At 37.8% G+C, this 21749-nt stretch overlaps 3 long non-coding RNA genes and 2 other non-coding genes across 5 annotated transcripts in view; 3 read left to right on the top strand and 2 right to left on the bottom strand.

Moving 5' to 3' along the window:
• Positions 1 to 116: 116 nt before the first annotated feature.
• On the bottom strand, positions 117 to 188 carry trnad-guc (transfer RNA aspartic acid (anticodon GUC)). The gene has a single exon. It is a non-coding gene; the product is annotated as a tRNA-Asp (tRNA).
• A 735-nt stretch (positions 189 to 923) lies between these two features.
• LOC141367505 (U5 spliceosomal RNA) lies at positions 924 to 1038 on the top strand. The gene has a single exon (XR_012371857.1). It is a non-coding gene; the product is annotated as a U5 spliceosomal RNA (small nuclear RNA).
• A 7770-nt stretch (positions 1039 to 8808) lies between these two features.
• On the top strand, positions 8809 to 10363 carry LOC141367339 (uncharacterized). Its single transcript, XR_012371685.1, has 4 exons — positions 8809 to 8922; positions 9327 to 9375; positions 9771 to 9814; positions 10237 to 10363. It is a non-coding gene; the product is annotated as an uncharacterized lncRNA (long non-coding RNA).
• Positions 10364 to 16692: 6329 nt separating this feature from the next.
• LOC141367194 (uncharacterized) overlaps positions 16693 to 21749 on the bottom strand; it is a 35470-nt gene continuing 30413 nt past the window's right edge. The window contains exons 3-6 of the long non-coding RNA XR_012371418.1: positions 18095 to 18139; positions 17385 to 17458; positions 17221 to 17274; positions 16693 to 16992 (exon numbers count right to left, since the gene is read on the bottom strand). This is a non-coding gene — a long non-coding RNA (uncharacterized lncRNA). The remainder of the gene's footprint in view (positions 16993 to 17220; positions 17275 to 17384; positions 17459 to 18094; positions 18140 to 21749) is intronic.
• LOC141367195 (uncharacterized) overlaps positions 17104 to 21749 on the top strand; it is a 35045-nt gene continuing 30399 nt past the window's right edge. Inside the window, exons 1-2 of the long non-coding RNA XR_012371419.1 lie at positions 17104 to 17294; positions 17402 to 17476. This is a non-coding gene — a long non-coding RNA (uncharacterized lncRNA). The remainder of the gene's footprint in view (positions 17295 to 17401; positions 17477 to 21749) is intronic.

The raw sequence follows: 21749 nt of genomic DNA on the forward strand, positions 1-21749 counted from the left end.
GCTTTTTGCTCGACCCCATCGTGAGAACGAGAGCAACGCAGCGCACTTCTTCAGACGATTTTGATGCGTAAAGGTGGCTCGTGCAAGTTGTTTGAGAAGTCAAACGAAAAGGAGATCTCCCCGTCGGGGAATCGAACCCCGGTCTTCCGCGTGACAGGCGGAGATACTGTCCACTATACTAACGAGGATCTTACGCCCAGGCTTAGTCGTCGAGCCGAATCCTCAATCCAGAATGCAGCATATAACACACGCTCCCCATTTGTGAGGACAGCCTTCCTGTTTATTCCCCCCGTCTTTTTGTTTATTTTGTCTGCTTGTTTATAATTTAAAAAGTTTCTTTACCTCCTTTTTTAAAAACATTCCCTTCTACTGCCCCAGCCAACTACCTTCCTTACCCCAAAATCAGTAAACCTCTTAGATTGGTACTTTAAAAGGACAACCCTACCCCATTCTGAACCTCAATCCATCCCCTTGCTTTTTTACTATTTACCCGAAATAAATTAACCATAAACTACACCCTGCCCTAACACCAGCTATCATAACCCCAAAAAGAATTTTTGAAGTGAAAATGATCTATTAAGCTGAAGGTCTTAGACCTTGTTCTTCTGTTGGGGCCCTTTCTTTTTCCTTTTTTTCCCCTAGAGGCTATGGAAATTAATGAGATGGAGATTGGAGATAACCTGTGCCGGTGCATCCTCTGTGTAATGTGCACAGAGTTTCATTCCCCAAAACCTCTCAGCAAAAGATCACACTGTGACATGTTAGTAGCCTGTGCCTGTGTCTTTATTTTGCGCAGGAAGGTATTTCTACCTCTTTTGCTCCTCCGAGGTGGAAGGGTCTGGGTGGATCCTGAACCAGAAATTACCCTTTTTGAACATTATGGTGTGGCACAGGGAGCACACTGGGTCGAGGTTTGTTGGACATAACTCAAGTTTTCCTTCAACTACGTATAAATCTTTCGCCTTTTACTAAAGATTTCCGTGGAGGAGGACGTTGTGAGTTTATTGTATTTTTGGGTGCTCTGCTCACAGCAGAGCTGCGTAACTTTGGTCAATTGCAGAAAATTTTTCGTTATGGTCGGGTTTGTCGCGAGGTGTTCAGTAACGATGGTCGCTTCCGAAGCACCGCTTTATGAGGCTTCGAAACTTTTCAAAACCCTAGTTTCGAATCGATTTGCTCGGAGCTTGTTTCAAACTGGCCAAGTCACGTGATTTTAGCAAACGAGGCTTCATTACGTCATAACTGCACGTGATTTTAGCAAACGAGGCTTCATTATGTCATAACTGTTTTGAAACCTTTCGAAAATCCGATGGTTCACCACTAGGGGGAGTTGGTCACAAATGACCAGTGTCTAATATGGTCAGGTAAACTCGGGTCAGTTTTATTACGCAAGTTCATAAAACATGCATCCTTCTGGCTAATAACACTACGATTTTGTTTACTTTTTGTTTATAGACAGATTTAATGACAAAAATGTGCATTACTAAAAGGGGAGAGGGTTTTAATGATTTGTTTGGCCTAAATACAACTGAAAAACACACAATGCACTTTTAATTATGTCTTAATAAGGTTAAATAATTTTTTTAAACATGTATTAATACAAATCTTGCTATTATTTTGTAAAACAAAGTGTAAAATGTTTGGAAAGATCTGCTTTAACACTATTTTGGCCAGCAGGTGTCGCCAGCGAGTGTGGTGTTTCGAACGCTTTGAAGAACTGAATCAATTTCCGAAGCGATTGGTTCAATCGATTCGAAGCTTCGAATAGTTTCGTTTCTCCCATCACCAGTGTTCAGTGGCTTCATCACCAGTGTTCAGTGGCTTTAAACAAAGGCGACTTGTGACTCCAACATAGGGACGGCGAGAGGTGCGAAAACGGCAAACTAAGAGCAGCGCTCAGCTCGTGCCGTTAACTCATTAACTGTTGAGCATAGCTGCCTTCCAAGCAGTTGACCCGGGTTCGATTCATGGCCAAAGCATTGCTTTTTGCTCTACCCCATCGTGAGAACGAGAGCAATGCAGCGCACTTCTTCAGCCGATTTTGATGCGTAAAGGTGGCTCGTGCAAGTTGTTTGAGAAGTCAAACGAAAAGGAGATCTCCCCGTCGGGGAATCGAACCCCGGTCTTCCGCGTGACAGGCAGAGATACTGTCCACTATACTAACGAGGATCTTACGCCCAGGCTAAGTCGCCGAGCCGAATCCTCAATCCAGAACGCAGCATATAACACACGCTCCCCATTTGTGAGGACAGCCTTTCTGTTTATTCCCCCCGTCTTTTTGTTTATCTTGTCTGCTTGTTTATAATTTAAAAAGTTTCTTTACCTCCTTTTTTAAAAAACATTCCCTTATTAAAAGCTGGTTTAGTTTAAAGCATAAAAAGCAACTTTGCACACCTATTTTCTTGACTTTAAATATTCCCCATTTGTATCATTTGTTACCTTTGGGCTGTTTCCCATAAAATGTCCACCTTATGTTCTCTGTTCAATGTCTCTGTGTTTTAAGTCTTTCTTTCAGATTCTGTTCCCTTGAAATTGTTACAGATGTTTCACTGGGCCTTGTTGAGGCAAAAGTCCATTGCCAGGAAGTTTAATTGACTGTAGCCATGCAAATCTTCTGTAGTAATCAGCTTAGTTCTTTTTAATTCAATTTCTGTTGACAATTTCTCTTTTTCACTTCTCTCGGTGCTTGAAACTTTGCTCTCCATCCGTCGGTACACTTGAATTGCTTTTGATTTTGTTTGGTTTCGATGTTTCTTCTTTCATAAAATGTAGTCATTCTCCTTCTCTCCAACTGCCATCCTACGAGCTCTGATGCATTGGTTGCTCCTCCCACTTGGACATTTCTGGGGCTGGTCTCACCTTCTGTCTCCCCCCGTTTGGCCCCCTGTGGCCGTGTTTAGGCTCCTCCGACCTATCGACCCCCAGATAAGCAAGATCATCTCGCACAATGAGGCATGTTGTCTCATCTCCTCCTTTCCCCTCCTTTTATTCCCTGTACACAAATAGCTCAATAGATAGACAATTAGTTTCTTCATATAACACTTAATTCCAGATGTTTTTACAATACGCATAGGTCGATCAGCGAATATTTCATGCAGTGTTAGAGGTGTACTTTTGTTAGTTTACATGCTCATTAATACAAGGTAAAACATCAATTCTATTAAGATTAGTATTTTCACACATTTTGTTAAGTATGGCTTTGAGGATAATTTCTATACCTTTTTATCTACCATCCCTTGTGAATGTAGATGATAGTCAAATTTTTATTTACTCTTATCAGTTAACTCAACTTTTTCGTTCTTATAACAACTCAAAATCTTCATTCTTATCACAACTCAAATAATACATTTTCATTCCACTTATTCGCCCCATGTACATCTATGATAATAATATTTATGACTGAAATTTTTCACTTCTATACAATCTAAAAAGATCTCCTGACACTCTGAGGCCCTTTTTAGCTTCCACATCTGTTTGCCCATGCTGGCAAAATCAACTGTTCTCCTGTGTGCCTATTAGAGATGAGCCGGATACTCGGCTGAAACGAGTATCCGGTACGGATAAAGCACTTCTGCCGAGTACGAGTATTATACGAGTAATACGAGTCACTATCTGTGCTCGGATTAAATGAAAATCATCATTGGGTAGCTTATTGTGTCAGCGTTCTGTGATAGGCTAGTAGTAACAGCGCCGCCCCTCCCCTACACAAATACAGATGTATTGTGTTGCTGTGTGTCCCGCAGCTCCGCTCTGCTCATTCACACACAGAAAAGCTCTCTGTCTCTCTCCCTCAGTCACTCGGGTTCGCGGTTCTTTTCCGTTAACGTTTAGGGTTTCTTTAGCTTTTTACTTCGGGTTGTAACGTTCAAATACGTACTAACCAGCAGAGTTCTGGTAAACGTGGGTTCGTTCAGACGTGAATGCGTCTTTTTAAACCTATTAACTAGCTTCCGGTAGCGCCACCATCTTAGACTCAGGAGAGAGTGTGTACGTAGTGTACGCACTTTTCTTAGTGACGTATGACAAATCGGAGGGCGGGGGACAGAGCAGCAACAGAGAAACCGCTGTCTATGCTGCGTAAGCGCTCATCCTGAATGCATATGACTCTAAAATGGCGGCGCTACCGGAAGCTAGTTAATAAAGTTAATAACATTTTAAATATGGATATTTCTACAACAACACCGCACGGATTACCCCCAGAAGACCTTTGTTTATCATCCTGGAGCCGTTTGGATTTAATTTGTGAAGGATAGACGCACTTTTTTTGGACTTGAAGGTCGTGGACTATTGCTGGACCCCGTAACATTACATTTAATCAAAAGAAAGATCTAAAATATTTTCTAAAATATCCGAAAATGTGTTTGTCTGAAAAACGATGGACATATGCAACTCGGACAGCTTGGGGGTGAGTAAATCATGGGTTTAATATCGTTTTTGGCCGAACTATCCCTTTAACTTGTTTCTCTTTTATAGCTTCTTTTCTTTCTGTCTGCTAGGTTTTGCCTTAAACCTACAATTCCCTCGACCTTTACAGGTCCAATCTGGTGACCATTTGGATCCCCCTCCCTTTCTCTCTCTCTCTCTCTCTCTCTCTCTCTCTCTCTTTCTCCCTCTGAGCATTTCTTTGTCTGTTAACCTGTTAGCCAGCACTTCTATTTTTGAGCATTTTCTGAAAAATGACAACTCCAAACTAAAACATCTGCAGCTCTTAAACCCTATGGTCTATATTCATAATTCTGGTCTTGTTTGAAACTAGACACTTGACATATTGTTGCCTAATAGTCATAACAACTCAGAGTAGTAAAAAAACAGAGTAAAACAAGGTAAAATATACATTAAATGACTTCCGTTTTTCTTTAAATAACATTCACTTAGCAAAAAAGGTATGAAATGGTCATGTGAGACACCTGGGGACACCATATAGGTGAACTGAATGTCTGACCATGCTGTGATTCAAATTTGAGAATGATACTCCAAAAAATTTTGTTTCTGTGAGCTTTTATTTCAAAAAAGTCCAGGCGTCCTTTCAGAAAAAGTGCACTTGGAAACTCCAAATATACACATGATAACAAAATGACATTATTATCAAAAGAAAATGAGTCAGGACTACATATTACATTATGTATATCAATTCAGAACTTCTCTGCCCACCAAAGCACATAGAAAAAACTATTTCAGAAAAAAACATTTGCACATTATAACAACATACTTGCTATTTTGAATGTGGTCGCTCATGAATGCACTCCAGATTCCAGTCCTTCTCTGTCTCAGCTAAAAGCCCTGTTACAAGTTACAACACACACACACAAAGCAAGAGAGGATTTTAGTTTGAGTCAAAAGTTAGAGACATACAACTATTTGTATGAGAAACTATGATGTAATATACATGAACATAATACACACACACACACACATTACATGCATATATTTATTTATAATTACAAATGTCTTATGTTTGCCAAATAACCTATATTTCTCAGCTGGTAATACTCATATTTTCCACCACATATCTTATTTTCTAGTTTTTAGTTTGTATATTCTGTGCATTGGATTCATATAACGTTAGCTATAAATATGATGCATTTATATAACATATCATAGAAAAACGAAACCATGTAAAACTCGTATATTAGTCATCTCCAGTGTTACTTTATAATCAAAACAGCTAACATGAAACAAGAAATGTAACGTAAAATAAATAATAACCAAAAGAATCCACTTTATCCAAGCAAGAGCAGCTGAGCTCATAGTCCGGTCCATCTCTCCTCGACAGCGCGGTTTGTTTATATCCAGTCTTGCATTGTTGCTCCGCGATCATGCTCTTTATCAACTTCTCCAAAACACTTTCAACACAAAAAAGTAATCTGCAGTCCACGATCCACAATGGAGATGTTATATCTAACATTTGAAGAGGTTTCTCAGCGGCTCCGGAGTGCCTAGCCGGCTGCTATGCTACCCAAACAAACAAACGCGCACGGAGGGGGCGTGGACATTTCTCTCCATGCGCTTCTGTAGATTTGCGCAGAAGTACACTTTACTGACGTAAGTTGAATCCTTGTAATCGTTTCATGATTGGTTACTACCCCTGTCCTTCAAACTTTGCTCACTATGCATTGGCTGGCTTTGTTTTGGCGTAATCCAGTCAAAAGCCTATGGTGAGCTGAAGGACATCTGGCTCGGCGAATCGGGTATCCCATACCATTTTGAGTTGTCAAACCTTTTCTGATTGGACAAAACAGAAAAATAGGGCGGGATATTTATCGGAACAGTCTAACGAAGCAGGAAGAGATGTATTTTCACTGATAAAAATCGATATTTGATAGAAAATAAACATGATCGATCATACTTAGCGGACGCACGGATGTAAACAAAGGAGGATATTGCTGGATTTCTCACTATTTTTCATTGTTTTGGATTAAAACGTGGGATGCTTTTTGAAGAGTGGACCCTTACCTTGCAATGTACGTTGAAGTTTTTGGGAATTGTCAGAAATTATCAGAACCATATGGCAAGACATGCGAGTACCCACAAAATTTTTTATATGCATTCCGTCTGCATTTCATTTAATCTTATCCACACCAGTGTATTGATTGCAAAATAAGCTCAGAACATGAATTTGGAGTGTTTAAACTTTCAAATAATGCAAAGTTTATGATTGTTGATTGAATATTTGATGTTAAACAAAGTACAAAAACACGTAAAAACGCCCCCTAGGGCCCGCCGCCGGGCCGGTGCGTGTTAAGAAGTTTTTTATCTCTTCTTATCTTTCATTTAGTTTATATTTTTATTTAGTTGTATTTCTCCTCACACAATGCCACATCAAATGTTTCCTCATTTGAACATCCAATTATTCTATTTTCTAATTCTCCACACAACAATTGTTTAATCCTTATTTTTCCATTAATGCGACTGCCATAATCTTTTCTTTGCAATATAACACACCTTATATTTTATAATTATTTCTCATTTAACCACTTTACAAACTAATTGTTTTTATTTGTCCAATTTATATATTCTCCAAATATTTACTTAGATTTCCAATGTGTCTTTAAAATAAAATTTCCTTTATAATATTTTGTAATGTTTTGTCAAATAAAGTCAAATACCATCACGAACATCTGTCCTTTTTTGGACAAGCAATCTTTTCCTATTGAGCACAATATTTTATTTTAATCAATCATTTAAATGAATTATTTAATTTCTAGAAGTAGCTGTATACTTCACTGTAACTAATATTTTTGGCTACAATACCTCAGAACCACAATGTCTTCAAATCTAATCTTTAATACCCAGCATTTATAACTGTCTCTTATCCATACTCATATTCTTACTCATATTCACATACGTTCAAACTTTATCCCCTTTTTTATAGTTTTAAACAATCATTCACTCCTGTAACACAACACCTCTCTGTGCCCTCTGCAGAGCCACAGGAGAAAGACAGACCCACTACTCACTCAGCCCCCACTCTTTCCATCTCAGACATGCTCACACAGACTCATTATATCACAGACACATTACATTCTCACACAAATAAAATAAAATAAAACAACTCTATCTAGAATACCTGGCCAAGTTCATCTTTCCATTACACTTCCGTCAACATGGAAAAGACTCACTTACACAATTTACCAATCCGACATGACAAATAAAACAAAAACAATATCTTTCATCAGCCCGGGCCTGTCAAAACAACAAAACAAATAACACATAGACCGTACCTGACCTACAGGATTTGAGTACTCTTCTCTCCGAACCCCAACGTGTCTGCCCCGACACGGTAACACTCAGGTTCTTCACTGCTCTTTCGCAAAACTTCTTAGGCGTCTTCTCATCTTAACATTAAATCTTCATCAAAGCCACTCAATTACAAAATAAAACTCATTCACACAATAAACCATCATCTCTACTAGCACACATTCCTTTTGAAAATGAAACCCTTTATTCTTATAATTTAATCTAGTAATCTTTAATTTGCCCTTTTTATTCTTAAATTTGGAAGAGCATTTGTGAGTTGACCACCCTGGTGAAAAACAAATATACTTTATTGTATTTCAAGTATATTTAACTTTGCAATAGTACATTACAAATATACTTACAAAGGAATGTACTTTCTTTAAACATATTTAAAGTATGCTTACAACATATTTGCGCTTATTTTTTACAATTAAACTTTTAACATACTTCAAAATAATTATACTTTAGTATATTTTCTAAAAGTATACTTTAGAAAAATATACTTAAAGTTAAAGTTTTGTGCAATTTTTAAAGTATACTAAATTTAAACTTATTTTAAAATGTATTTTAGGTATACTTTATCGGTATGCTTAAAGTTATCATTATAATAATGCACTGACAGTATATTTCCAAAATACATTATTTAGTATTCTTTAGAAACAGTATATTTTAAGCACATTTTGAAAGTATATGGGGTGTACAAATGTATATTATTTTATGGAGAAATAACATGGGCTTAAAATTACGAAAGAGCAGTATGTTCTGTTACATTTTATATTGTAGATGTATACATTTGTAATATACTATTAACATAATAAGGTACACTTTAACTTCACTATAGTCAAGCATTGGATAAACCAATTAACTGTGTTTTACCACAAAATAACCATGGTTTTGCTAATAATAATCAACACACCAAAAAAAAAAACATGGTTACTAAACTTTTACCACAAAAAAAAACATTAATTTTTCGTAAGGGGAATATGAGTGTTTGTTTTTTTGTAGTTTTTGAGTCAATTGCATATCGCTTTTAGCTGTACACATTAATTAACAGTTTTCGTAAATGCATTTCAGAGAAAAGTGAATTCTGAGATTTGAATAATGCATCTGACGTGTGGGATGACGTCACTACGCACGTATTTTGATTTTTACCAGTTGTTCAAGACAGACGGATTCAGTCCCAAGGTACGTTAAAATATCTTAAAATTAATATATTTGATTATCGTTTGACCATTCTGAAGTTTATCAGTAGACTATCATATTTCGAATGCGAAATGTTGTCAATAACGCGGTGTCTAACTCGCTATTAGTGATAAGCTGCTGTGTAGCTTAGCTTAGCTTATAGCTAATGTTAAAGGTTTGAAAGATAGCACTGTTAGCCTGTTATATCGAATTAGTACACCCGATTGTTTTTTTAAATATATGTATTGGTGTGTATGTATATGTTAATGAAAAAAGGTAGCGTCAGAAAATCTGTTTTTTTTTTTATGTAGCGTGAAAGTTAACCATTTATTGACTGTTTAGGGGTTGTAAGGCTTTTACCTAACTTAACTGTATTTAGTATTAATGATGCTGCATTCTTTCCTCAGAAGCTAAAGTTTTTCAAAGACATTTGTAGGTAGGACTTTGCAGCTAATGGTAAGTCATTTTAAACTCTTAAGATATAATAATTCATTCGTAGTAGTAATCAAGCTTCAGTTTAGATAACGTTATATACATACTGAGGCGGTTTCCCGGACAGGGATTAGACTAGTCCTAGACTAAAATAAATGTAAGAGCTGTCCAAACTGAAAACAACTTGCACTGACATATCTTAAAATACACCAGTGTCTTTTGTTTTGCCTCAAAATGCACACAGGTAATGTTTTTATTAAGGCATGTTTTTTGAAACTAGTTATATTTCTTTATTAAACTAAGGCCTAGTCCTGTTTTAAGCTAATCCCTTTACAGGAAGCCACCCCATTGTCTGCTTGTTGCATTTTCTTTCTGACAAGTTTTACATTTAAATTTAATACAATAAAATCTTTCTTTAGGAGCTGAAGTATTTTATGTAAGGAGGATTTTGCAGCCCATATAGGCAAGTCATTATAATGAAAACTCTTAGGGGTGGTTTCCCGGACAGGGATTCGCTTTATCCAGGACTAGACCTTAGTTTAATTAGGATAGTTTTAACAAACATGCCTTACTAAAAACATTACTTATGTGAATTACGATGTAAAACAAAGGGCACTGATGTATTTTAAGATATGTCAGAGCAAGTTGTTTTCAGTTTGGACAGCTCTTACATTTATTTTAGTCTAGGACTAGTCTAATTCCTGTCTGGGAAACCGCCCCTTAATATATATGATGACATTTTAGTCAAGCTCTAGTTTAGGTAAAAATATATCTGCTATACAATCTCTGCCAGTAAACTATAGATTTAATACAGTAAGTCTTAAATAAATGTAATGTTTTAATATTAAACACTTTTTAATTGAGCTTATTGTCTATCTTTTTCAGATTTCCTACGGCTGAACCAAAACCTGCCAGACTAAAGTTGATTTGGGAGAGAAAGACGTTGTAAACTTAATTAGGGCTGCGCGATAAGTCGCGTGCGATACCACGCGCGTCACGTCGGTGGTGCCGGTTCCTTGATTAGTATTAAATCGCCATCAGCTGTTTTCAGATGGAGCAGCTTTAACTACACAGAGCCGTAGTTCCCTGACAAGCTGGGCCATACCGCATACATATCGCAGGCGATACGTCCGCGATAATTAATTCGAAATTGCCCCGATTGTCAGTGAACTATGGCTCTGTGTAGTTAAAGCTGCTCCATCTGAAAACAGCTGATGGCGATTTAATACTAATCAAGGAACCGGCATTACTGAGGAGATGCGCCTGACAAACACATGCGATTTATCGTGCAGCCCTAAGGGACATATTATGAAAATCTGACTTTTTCCATGTTTAAGTGCTATAATTGTGTCCCCAGTGCTTCTATCAACCTAGAAAATGTTAAAAAGATCAACCCAATAACTTAGTTTTGGTAAACCATTTTCTGCAAGCATGTGAAAAAATAGGTCATTGTAATTTGGCCCTTATTGTGATGTCAGAATAAGGTAATACCGCCCCCTTTATCTGCACTATCCAACCACAGCACAACCATTTAGTATGGAGAGAAAGAGAGAGATAAAATATTTCACAGCACAATAGAGTTTCAATTGCAACAAACCACCATCATTGTGATCAGTGGTTGCACTTCATCCGCTCATTTGCATTTTAAATGACACACCTAAAACGGCACACTTTTGCTCAGACCTATTTTAGACTTATTTTACATCTTAAAAAAAATCTCATAATATGTCCCCTTTAATCATCTTGACATTCTTCAATGAGTAATTGTTCAATTTTTAGGCAAATACTGTACACTTTGAATGCTGTGAATAAAACTATATTTTAAATATATTTAAAATGAATTGTTTTTGACTGTTTTAATCAGCTTTTATTTATTTGGAAAAAAATATTTTGGTTATGTTACCAGCTAAAGTAATCTATTCCCAAAATAGCACTCTTTAAGTTAACTAATTATTAAGGCACTTGAAGTATACTCATTACTAATCTAGCTGCAGGTATGTAAAAGTATACAAAATGTAATGTACTTGGCATATTCATTTTTCACCAGGGCAGTTTTTAGAATTTTGGATTGGCCAAAAATATATAGAATGTATGCAAACAGTCTATTTAAGGTATACTGATTGTATGTTTGCAAGACACTCATAATACATTTGTAATGTACTCCTAACATAAATAAAACACACTCTAAATCCACTTATCAAGCATGAATTTAGCACAAAAACAGTCATGTACTTAAATTGTACTAAATACACTTAAAGTTGTTCCACTTTAGCACACAAAAGTACACTAAATACACTTAAAGTTGTACTTTGTTACAATTAATATACAACTAAAATATATTAAGTACAAAATTAGTTGTTCCAAAATAGCACTCTTTAAATAAACTAATCAATAGCACACTTTAAGTATACTGGTCATTAGTGTGACTGCAAGTATACTTAAGTATATCAAAATTAAATATATTTAGCATACTATTTTTTCACCAGGGCACCCCGAGCCATCTCAGGTGAACAATACAATCTTTAAACAAGCAAAACTGCTCATCTCTTTAGGTGGCCACCTGATTGCATTGCCCATCAAGAAAGCCAGCTGTGGTCTCAGGTTTTGTGCTCTTTTTGATCTCCCATCTGGTGTCAATTGTTTTTACCAAACCTTAAATTTCAAATGTATGTTTGATAACCTATAAACCAAATTGTTAACCCAACCATTTTTCAGTAATAACCAGTTAGCATTTATGTCAAACCCTTTATTTATTTGGGCTGTCTTTATTTTTTAGGGCTCATTATTCCACACTCTAACCCAGTAGTCATTCACCCTACACTCACAGGACAGCAATTACACCCCCCTTAACAGCCCAACTGCCCAAGGGAAAGTCTCCCTGCTTACCAGATGCAAGTTCATATTTCTCTCACTCACTCACTCACTCACACACACACTGCAGCTGCAAACATACTCACAGTTCCAATAAAAACATGGTATTAATTTATATACCAAAACAAAATGACCATTGCACCTCCAACCACATGGTCAACTAAAACAATAAAATATACCACTTTTACGCGGTCAATATACTGTCAATATCGATAAACACTTCCGACCACACGACATTGACCTCTGTGCCCTACACTTCCGACCACAGGCACAGACTTCTATATCATACACTTACACCCACAGATATAGGCAACTCTTACGTGTTCTCTTCACTTAAAATCTGTTTCAATTCACTGTGATCATCAAAGCCAAAGTAATTTAATACAGATTCATGCATGCATGCCTTAGTTAGATTGTACCCTTGAAATCAAAACCCAGTTCACATATATGGTTCTTAAATTTAGAAGAGCTTAATTTTCTCACCACTTGGAGCAAATTCTACACAAACAACACAAACCTAATAAATAAGCAAAAAGTGCTTACCTTTAGTATATGGCCATACGCTGTTTGTGTTGCTCGTCAGGGTCGCCCAGGTGGTGCGACTGTCCAGCTCTTTTCTATCCCGGGTTTCGGCACCAAATGTTGTGGTTTTCTTTTTCCTCCCATGAAACAATCTTCAGTCGTAGGTTTTGATTTCAAGAGATAGACTTTTATTTTCCAGACAAATAAAAAGCAGAGGCCGCCCTGGTGAATCCCCCCAGAACCAGAGTGTGGTCCTAGGAGGATTCTCCAAAATCAGTCTGACCCGCTGAGCCATGGCTTGGTAAATATATAGGTTTTGGTTCCCTCCCCTCCATGGTTCAAACAATATGTTTCTGTTCAGGCTTGTAACTTGAAGAACCACATGACATTCCTCAGACCCGTGTCTCCTTCCCATGACCTATTTGACTCTAGGCTATTCATTATACTGAAACCCTTTGTGTCCTTTGACATGAAACTATTTGACATGAATACACACAGCTGGTTCTTAAATACACACAGATGGTTCTTAAACTACTGCAAAGTTGGATTATAATGGTAAACTCAAGATGCACATATTGGGATTAAAATAAAATACTTCAGTAGCCATCTCAAAAACTGGTGCAGGTGACATGACAGCCATCTTAGGTGCAGAGACAGGCATGGTGGCGGCCATTTTAGAAACAGGCATGGTGTTAGGCATGGAGAGCAAAGTCTATGTAACGTTCCAAGGACCAGATTAAGGCATCACGTGGCATACACAGGTGTAAATGTCCATGAAGTGCATGATAAAAAAAATTCTTAAGCATGTCATCATCATAGTGTACCTGATAGCTTAAATCCAGGAAGTCCTTGACGTAATTCTCAATGGGTCGATGCTTCTGGCAAAGTCCAAGCTAAGCAAATACTGGATTCATGTTGCCGGTAGGAAATATACAAACCTCCGCTGGATTCTGGTTAGGCTGATTATTCTGTAACGTCTGGGTGCTTTAAAGAAAGCGAAGGAGAGTAGAATCCATATCGTCACTGTCGGGCGGAACGTCGTATGTCCAAATTTTGTCAATTTCATATTTTTCACAAATCGATGCTATTGGTCAGTCCCCACGTGGGTGTTACTTTTACAATTTATTAACCAATCTAAAGTCCTGAAAAAGCTTGAGCGCAAACCTCTTAACTCCATTGGACATTTCAACTCTCTGAGAAACCTCGTAACTCCACTTCTTCTTCACTCCGCGGGAGAGCTTCGCTGCATATTTCTCTTCAAGATTGAGAATCGCAACGAAATCCTCGTCGAGGATCCGCCACTGAGGTAAATGTCCTCAAAACACTGGTTATTTGTTTCAGTTATATGAATTATATAATAACAGTTTTTATATTATGTATAACAGTTTTATCTCGAAGTAATGGTAGTTTTTATCTGTTCTAAATTTACCTAAATGTAACACTTTTTAAGTTTTTAATGCTCTAATCAGCATGGATTTGGATAATATATATTGTCGCTGTCCGATGAAAACCACGCATGTCTATTTTGCCGATTTTTAGATTTTTCGACGGATTGAATGTAAGTTCATATTTAACTAATAAACGTGCCATTCTGGACGAATTTCAAAGTGAAAGTGTAATACCGCTTTTATCCACCAGATGGCGCCAAAACGAATTTATCAAAAACAGAAGTTAAAAACAGATAATGATTTATTTTAACTGCGTTTATGTTTGATAGTCATTCTGAGTCTGATCTCTAACATAAATTTCTTTACAAAAACGCAATTTTTTAAGCTTTTTGGTCAAAATGTTGTATTTTGGAAGAGAAATATCCATATTTCAGTGGTAAATTAAGTAGAAAAAGTAAATATATAATGAAACGTTTTTTCCCCATTTTGTTTGTTTGTTTATTGTTTGTTTGAAAGCAGAGGGTGTGTTCTTTAATTTGATATAATTTGTATGTTTATATATTTATAGAAAATAATTTTTCCTGCAAGGAATTTTGTGAAAATTTTGTTAAAATCACAAAAATGCAGGTGGGCAACTTTTCTCAAAAAGGCTGGCGGTGAATGAGTTAAGACTGGTTTTGTGGTCCAGGGTCACATATGTTGCTTTGTATGCTTATGGTGTGTTTTCTTGTACATATGTAATGAAATTCATTGCAATCATTGACTAAACGCGCTGCTGTTTTCTACGGTATGGTGCTTTGGCACTGTTCGGTTGAGCTGGTGTTGCAGGGACTGTTACATGTGTGCAGTCGACATTGTTGAGGGTTTTATGCTGAGTATTTTCTTGTTGTTGACTAGCCTACGCTATGCCCATTTTTGATGCGCCGTTATATTTTCCCCATCCTGACATTTTTGTTTAAGGTATGTAGGTATAATACATTTTAATAATGCTGAGTGTGGGATCAGTTAACTAGAAATTTCGTTGATAATAAGCAATGTATGTACAGTAACTAGCTAGTTTAGGGCCCTATAAAATCCGTTTTATTTTTTCCCAAATTCCGTTTTATTTTTTCCCAAATTCCGTTTTCTCCGTTTTAATTTTTGCAAATTCCGTTTTATCCGTTTTAATTTTTGGCAATTATATTTTTTACCCTTTACTGTTATTTTAGTCATAAAAACAGTGTGCCTTTAATGTTAATGATTAAAATGTAAATGATTTAGGGAAAAACTGGATAACAGGATTACTTAATGACTATAAAAGATGCATTTACACACACACACACACACACACACACACACACACACACACACACAACTCAATTCAATGCATTGTTTAGTGTTGTTGCAGGAGGCTACAACAAAGTGTCAAAGCAGTGGTGCCTTCAAAAGTGCCTTAAACACATCAATCCAGCGGAACGCGATCCATATTTTATACACAATCGCTTGAAATGCATATAACTTTACAAACATACACAGGATAGTGATCTGACTTAGGAAAGCATGAGCACGCAGCTCTTTGCACGTGCGAGCGAAAGAGAGACAGAGAGCGGCGCCATGATGCAGATGATTATATTTTAAATGCAAGGGATAGTTAGTTCACCTCAGCTCGCTTGAAATGCATAAAACTGAACAAATACATGAGGATTTGTGTTCGCACTTCGGACAGATGCGTGAGCGCGTGCATGTGAGAGAGGTACAGTGAGACAGACGTGGATGAGAGAGTGCATGTATCTTTGCGCTCACCGTGAACAGAGTGTTGACAAAACTTCCAAAATAACAGTTCTCCGGTCACATAAAAGTCATGTGAGACCTGCTCGGAACCAAGTGCTTAGCGTCGAATTTCTTAATTTTTTCGCTGACGAAAGCAGAGTCGTGGAGAGCCGCTTCACCATGGTTTCAGTGTTTTGGAGGGGGTCTGAAACGACGGGAGGGGGCGTGTCGCCCAGATTTACTTCCCCGGTCTGCATTTCCCCCAGACATACGTTCGTCTCCCACACAAAAACATAATTTTATTCAAAAAATGTAAAATTCCGAAAAATTCCGCGTTAATACTAGATTCCGTGTTAATTAGCCAATTCCGTGATTCCGTCCGCGATTCCGTGATTGTGGAAATTATAGGGCCCTACTAGTTCACGTTAGATATTTTATGCACGTGTCTGTGGTTATTTTAGGTTGTTGATAGTTAATTTCACTTATAGTTTGAGCCTCGTGTAAATTTCTTAAAAAGCTGTAATTATTTTATAAAACATTATGTTTGCTGTCAAGACTGATATTTATTTATATATATTTATTGACGTTGATATGTAAACTTAACCTACTCAGTTGTACTTGACTAATGCAATAATGACAGGTCCACCAGTTTAGTTTAAGTATATTGTAAAACATTTGAACATAACAACATTTGGACATAACATACACACATTGAACATGCATACCTCGCTTGTGTTTCTGCCTGCATCAATTTAGTTGTATAGCTGCATTGCTGGTTAACACCTTTGAGCAGATTCTCCATGTTCTTCTGTTATGTGTAGCTGCTCACCTTAAACAGATACAGTACATTGAAGTAATGTTTAAAACAAATTAAGCCCTATAATATTGTTTATGTTTACAATAATTGGTGAAAAGTTTGACGGATAAAATGGCTCTTACCATTCTCTATATAAGCCCCTCTGTCTGTTAACTTTTGTTCGAGCCTGTCTAGATCTTTTATCAGTCTAGATGTTGTACAAAAGATGCCATCCTCTTCTATACTCTCCATCTGTAATTGGGCTAACAACTGGACCAGTGAAGGCAGGTGACTCCAAGAGTGTCTCGTCTACAGCTGCAATATCAAAAAATAATTTAATTGAGGCTTTTTATATACATTTAGTATTTTTTATTAGAATTCATAATGAGCATATGTGTACATTGATTTAAAACAGTATTCAAGACTGTAGATTTACTGTGAGGTTTTGAATGTTGGACAGACCATCAGACATGCATCTGCCTCGGACATGTTGATGTTTAGCTGATGACGATTTTAAATAAAAAAAATTTTTAGGTAACTTACTCTCCATTCGACCTTGCAGGTCGCACCATGGTCTCAAGAGTGAAAATGAGTGCTCTATGGATTGAACAGGAAAGGTAGTGTTACACAGTGTTATGTTGTATTTAAATGCCATGAACATTGTGTTTATATTTTCTTCCTAATTATGTCAACAAATGCTCTTTTACCTTGCATGGTACTTTAGGTGAATCAAAACTCCAACCATCTGTATGAGGGTCTGGATAAAGGATGCCCACTGGAGCTGGAAATGATGGATCAGGTCATTTTCATTTGTCACATTTACAAAGAAGCACACTCTAAGGCTTGCGTTACCCTGTCTGTGGCAAATACACTAGACAAAAGTATTGGGAGGCCTCATTCTAATAAACATGTTTATTTATTCCAGTATTTCCAATCAAAACAAATATAAATTCTATACCATATAATACCACTTCAAAGAGTTTTGTTTTGATTTTTGTTGCAACAGTTTTGTAAGTGCCTTTTTCTGTTCCGAAATGACTACAGCTTCTTGTACGAGTCATTGATAGGTTTAGGTGATGAGTTGTTTGCTAAAAAGTTGGTATTGAAAAGGGCCCTGCCAAAACTCTTGCTATAAATTTAACATCAAACGGTTTTTCTAAAATATCATATGCTGTAGCATTAAGATTTGTGCTCATGGAAATAAGTTAAGTATTTAAACCTGTTTATTAGGAGGAGACGTCGCAATAGTTATGTCTATATAGTTTATGTTTGACAAGCCAAAATAACTAGGGCTGCTTCTTTTTAAGAACTTTTGGGTATTTTTAAATCAGCCAGGGGAATAACAGTCCTTAAATGTGTAATGTACTGCCATAATTTCGTAATGATCAAAAGTGAGGTCAGATTCTTCTTAACCTACTGTGTTCTTTCTTGATGGTCAGCCGAGGGTCTCAGGACAGAAAATCTGTTTTGTATGGATCAGAGTCAGACATTAACATCAAATTAAGCAATATCGCTCGAGTAGGAGTGTGATATCATCACGGCTGTGATTAGGCCATCACGGAGGCAATCACAGCCGTGATGATATAGAGCTATATCACACGACTCCGAGAGCGATATTGCTTTTATACAACAGTTCAACGGCACACGTTTGAAAAACGAAAACTAGAAAACAACAACGGAGTATTTTTAAAAGCCTCTTTGTTTGAGAACTACTTCTTCCGCCACGGATTTGAGGGCGGCCAGAATGACAGGTAACACTTTCGGCTGCTTTGAATCTCATATTAACTCAATGGACGGATTCGCCGTTTTTAAATATTACAATTTCTTGGTCACAAAGTGTAGTTTTAAGATTAGTTCAGTCGAGAATATATATGTATTATATTTAAATCTACAGTCGATTAGTAAAGATAGCGCCTGTTTGAACGTTTGCTGAGATTCGGTACGTATGAGAACCAAAGCATGAGCGGACGTCAGTGTTCACTCGCCCCGCTGACCACCGCCCCCTCTGGGCTACATCTCTGACAGGGATTTCCTGGCTCTCATGTTGGCCTGATGGTCAAAAATTAGATCAAATCACCAGTATTTGGTGTCATGATGAAACTATTACTTGTTTTCTTATTCATATTTAGTGTCTTTTGTGTTGTTATTGTTTTGGCGCGGGGTAAAAGTTAATAAAACTATACTTCTATAATGTTACTATTGGTTTACCATTTCATCTTAACGCGATACGAGCACTCGGTTATTATTAGACTTCGTTCTTGTCAGTACTATATAAAACAGTTTTTTATAAGTGTCAGAGAGATGTTTTTGCATGCTGCTTATAAATATACCAGTGGCGATATCTCATAACATGTTTTAATAGTCATGTCGCGATTAAATAAATGATCAATGTCCACATTTAAAAGCTGCGGTGCTTACCTGCAGTTCCACTGTGTTTTCGCGTAAAAAATTAGTGTTTATATTCCTCTTTCCAAGTGTTAATTGTCCACACGATGTGACAAGACATTACTCCCATTAACTTTAACGTAACATCCAAGAGCGCTGATCTTTGACAGAATAATAACTTCCAATTGGGGATTCACAGACTGATTTATGAGCTAGTGAACTAATGAGACACACGGAGAGTGTTTAAAAACAGGGCGTCTGTGTTTTTCCATTCAGAGATGAGCCTGTTTAGGACCTCCATTCACTAGGTAGCGGAATGATACGAAAGGTGAAGCGGTTCCCAGCGGGCACCTTGACGTCAATTTGACATCAACAAATAGTCAAGATTTTGACCACCATGTATGACGTGCATGAATATGCATATTTTCATTATATTTAGGGCCCGAGCACCGAGGAGCAGGCCAGAATGGCCTGCACCGAAAGGTGCGAAGCCCTATTGTTTTTCTTAGGATTTATTATTTTTTTTTTTTTTTTATTATTATTTTTATTTTTTTTAACACTTTTGGCCATTTTGGGTGCCTAAACATACTCGAAAACTCTTGAAATTTGGCACAGACGTCAAAGTCGTCCGTCATTGCGAACGGGCAAAGGCTGGAACACGGGCGTGGCACAGGGGCTCTGTAGCGCCCCCTGTAATGCAAAAAAAAACATTGGTGCACAGATCGGGCAAACATGTACGCACATGTACGAGAGTTGGTACGCATATAGATCTCATCGACCCGAACAACTTTCGCCCTCTAACATTTTAGCTCTGCCCAACAGGAAGTCTGCCATTTTGGATTGTTTAAAAAATGCATGCGGTGAACTTTTAAATACTCCTTCTAGGGGATTCATGGGATTGACACCAAACGTGGTGATCATGATGTCAAGACATTGTACTTGCTAAATTGCGAAGGGATTTTTGATATCTCGAACGGTCCTGCCATGGCGAGGCGACAAAGTTGTGGCGAAATCAGAGAAACAGGAAGTGTCTAATATCTAAGGCAAAAAATGTCTTATTGTGATGCCAAGCGAGGCATTTGTTCGTCTGAAGATTCCGATCGCATCGATGTGCCTATTGTGAGTCTCAGGTATAGCGCCACCACCAGGCGCCAGGAAGTGTGTTAGTCATGAACTTTTAAATACTTCTTTTAGGGAATTCATACGATTGACACCAAACGTGGTGAACATGATGCTGAGACATTGGACTTGCTAAATTGCGAAGGGATTTTTGATATCTCGAACGGTGTTGCCATGGTGAGGCGACAAATTCATGGCGAATTCAGAGAAACAGGAAGTGTCTAATATCTAAAGCAAAAAATGTCTTATTGGGATAAAAATGCAGTGTGTATGTTCGGCCAAGGATTCCGATCGCATCGATGTGCCTATTGTGAGTCTCGGGTATAGCGCCACCAACAGGCACCAGGAAGTGTGGCAGTCACAAAAGGTGGATTTTTTGACAGTTGCATGCGGTGTACTTTTAAATACTCCTCCTAGGATTTTCATGCGATTGACACCAAAAGTGGTCAACATGATGCTGAGACATTGTAGATGATAAATTGCAAAGGGATTTTTGATATCTCGAACGCTGTTCCCATGGCAACGCCCCAAACTTTACTTTTATTTCAGGCATATTTAGGGCTCTTGGCATGCTTAGAGTAACCTAAAAGTTGGCACACACATTAGAGTTGTCAGCTGTTAAGTGTTGACAAAAAGGTCAGATAAAGGCGTGTCTCTTAAGTGGCTCACTAGCGCCCCCGTTTGTCTAAAATGTGGGGTTTCTTTTACCTACAGTCCCCAAATGGGTCAGTAACAACATAAAATAGTCCACTGATATTTACCCACTTGATGCACTTGCCCACCGTGCATCGTTTTCTCGGACGCACCGTGTAGCGGTAAATAAACGTGCGAGGGCCCGCCATTGCTGCTTGCAGCTATATTTATTATTATTTTTTTTTTTTTTTTTAACACTTTTGAACATTTTGGGGGCCTTAACATACTCGAAAAGTCTTGAAATTTGGCACACACGTCAGAGTCGTCCGTCATCGCCGAAAGCCAAAGGCTGGAACACGGGCGTGGCAGGGGGGCTCTGTAGCGCCCCCTGTAATGCAAAAACAAACAGCAGTGCACAGATCGGGCAAAAATGTACGTACATGTATGAAAGTTGGTACACATATAGATCTCATCGACCCGAACAACTTTCGCCCTCTAACATTCAAGCTCCGCCCAACAGGAAGTCGGCCATTTTGGATTGTTTAAAAAATGCATGCGGTGAACTTTTGAATACTCCTCCGAGGGGATACATGGGATTGACTCCAAACGTGGTGATCATGATGTCAAGACATTGGACTTGCTAAATTGCGAAGGGATTTTTGATATCTCGAACGGTTCTGTCATGGCGAGGCGACAAACTTATGGCGAAATCAGAGAAACAGGAATTGTCTAATATCTAAGGCAAAAAATGTCTTATTGTAATGACACGCGGGGTGTTTGTTCATCTAAAGATTCCGATCGCATCGATGTGCCTATTGTGACTCCCGGGTATAGCGCCACCACCAGGCGCCAGGAAGTGTGTCAGTCACAAAGCCTGATTTTTTTGACAGTTCCATGCAATGTTCTTTTAAATACTCCTTCTAGGATTTTCATGC

The sequence above is a fragment of the Misgurnus anguillicaudatus genome, chromosome 10 (assembly GCF_027580225.2).
Source record: "Misgurnus anguillicaudatus chromosome 10, ASM2758022v2, whole genome shotgun sequence".
NCBI classification, from domain to species: domain Eukaryota; kingdom Metazoa; phylum Chordata; class Actinopteri; order Cypriniformes; family Cobitidae; genus Misgurnus; species Misgurnus anguillicaudatus.